Source organism: Phoca vitulina, unplaced genomic scaffold (genome assembly GCF_004348235.1).
Source record: "Phoca vitulina isolate PV1807 unplaced genomic scaffold, GSC_HSeal_1.0 scaffold8, whole genome shotgun sequence".
Classification (NCBI taxonomy): Eukaryota; Metazoa; Chordata; class Mammalia; order Carnivora; family Phocidae; genus Phoca; species Phoca vitulina.
The window spans coordinates 26470549-26472981 of record NW_022589711.1 but is presented as its reverse complement, the minus strand read 5'-3'; the positions used below and the strand labels follow the sequence as shown (position 1 = coordinate 26472981).

General features: G+C 42.3%; 1 non-coding gene across 1 annotated transcript; it reads left to right on the top strand.

The window, feature by feature from the left end:
• Nucleotides 1-1221: 1221 nt before the first annotated feature.
• On the top strand, nt 1222-1323 carry LOC116634165. The gene has a single exon (XR_004299878.1). It is a non-coding gene; the product is annotated as a U6 spliceosomal RNA (small nuclear RNA).
• Nucleotides 1324-2433: the final 1110 nt, after the last annotated feature.

The following is a 2433-nucleotide window of genomic DNA, read 5'->3' as shown; positions in this document are numbered from 1 at the left end:
GGGAACTGTCTAGTTGATTAAAATGTGCTGAATCTTGACTGTGGTGATGGTTATATGGGTGTATGCACTTAGTGAACTATACACTTAAAAAGTATACCTTTTATTGTATGTAAACTATAACTCACAAAGTCAATTTTTAAAAAGATGGTTGCCTAACTCTTTAAATTAGAAGCCTTATCTTCATCATCATCCTACAATGAGTCATTCAGCAGTAAATTTTATAAGGAACAAGTTCTTTATGAATCATGCACAGGCACCCCAAATAAATGTCTAACCACTTGTTTGTGTTATATGTGCATGGCTGGAGAAATAGGTGCCCATTAACCTAGCCCTTGCCCATCCTCTCTGATTCTGAGCCGCAGAAGAAACTGTAACTTCAGTTCTCATCTTCCTAAGTATCCTCATTAACGACTTGTTGACCAGTTCCTGAAGTAAGTGTCTGCGTTTATTTTTTAAGATTTCATTTATTTATTTGACAGAGAGAGAGCAAGAGAGCACAAGCAGGGAGAAGCAGGCTTCCATCTGAGCAGGGAGCCCAATGTGGGGCTCCATAACTAGGACCCTGGGATCATGACCTGAGCTGAAGGCAGACACTTAACTGACTGAGCCACCCAGTGACCCCTTACTTTTAAGCAAGTTCTACCATCTGAGATCTTGGCTGGCTGCAGAGCTTAAGGGTACATTCTCTTCAAAATCTGCCCCCATCTCATACCAGAGGTAATGGTTAGTCTGACTACATAATGAACCAGTGCTAATGATGGTCAGATAGGCTGCCCTAATTACCTTCCCCTGCTCAAGGACCCTCTTAAAGACTTTTTTGAAAACACAGGCAATAGGAAAGCTAGACCTTCCTCTCCTTGAAATTTTCCTGTCTATAGTCAGAAACTGATGGACAAAAGCAAAGGATCATAAACTAAGGGCTCTGCTAGTCTGCGCAATGATCATACATGCTAAGATGAGTGCCTCCGTCTATTGGAAAACCTTCCTTCCTGATTTGGAGCCTTTAAAAAAAAAGATTTTATGCATTTGAGAGAGAGAGTGAGTGAGTGAGAGAGAGAGCATAAGCCAGTGGGGAGAGGCAGAGGGAGAGGGAGAAGCAGACTCCCCGCCCAGCAAGGAACCTGACACGGGGCTTGATCCCAGGACCCTGAGCCAAAAGCAGACGCTCAACCGACTGAGCCACCCAGGCACCCTGATTTGGAGCCTTGGCAAGGTAGCAGGATGCTCACTTCAGCAGCACATATACTAAAACTAGAATGATACAGAGAACATTAGCATGACCCCTGCACAAGGATGACACACAACATCCTAAAAAAAATTCATAGAAAAAGAGAACAGACTTGTGGTTACCAGAGGAAGGGAGTGGGAGGTGGGCAAATTGGGTGAAGGTGGTCAAAAGGTACAAACTTGCACGTACAAGATAAGTAAGTCCTGGGAATGCATTGTACATGATGACTACAGTTAACATTGCTGTATGGTAGATCTGAAAGTTACTAAGAGAGCAGATCCTAAGAGTTCTCATCACAAGGAAAATCACAAAATTTTTGTAACTATATGAGGTGACAGATGTTAACCAAACTTATTGTAGCAACCATTCACAATGCATATATGTCAAGTTATTATACAGTACACCTTAAACTTACATATAGTGCTGTATGTCAATTATATCTCAATAAAACTGGGGGGAAGAAGAATAGCAGAAAATGCATAAAACTTACTACAAGCCCAAATCCTGTGTTACCTATTGTATTCGTTTTCTATGGCTGCATAGCAAATTACCACAAACTTAGCAGTTGAAACACCATCCATTTATTATCTCACGGTTTGGCAGGTCAGAAAGCTGAGTGGTCCTGGCAGTACTCTCTGCATGGAATATCACAAGGCCAAACTCCAGGAGTCAGCTGGGCAGGGCTCTTATCTGAAGGTTCTGGACAAGAATCTGCTTCCAAGCTTATTGAGCCTGTTGGCAGGATTGGGTTCCTTGGGCATGTAGGACTGAGATCCCATTTTCTTTCTGGCTATCTGGAAACTACCTGCATTCCTCAGCTCACAGCCCCCCTTCCGCATCTTCAAAGCCAATAATTGTAGGTGTAATCTTCCTCAGGATTCAAATCTCTCTAACTTCCTCTTCTGTGACCAGCCAGAGAAAACTCTTCTTTTAAAGGGCTCATGTGATTAGATCAGGTGCACCTGGATAGTCTCCCTATCTTAAGGTCAACTCATTAGTAACCTTAATCACATCCAGAAAATTACTTTTGTCATGTAACATAATGTAATCACAGGAATAACACCAGGGGCAGACACCATGAAGCCATCTTAGAATTCTGCCTACCATAGTGATGCTAGATTCTATCCAGCACCACTGACCTGCTCTGTATCCCTAGAGTTACCATTCACCCAAACATTTTAAAGTCTTTAAAAACAAATGCTGCT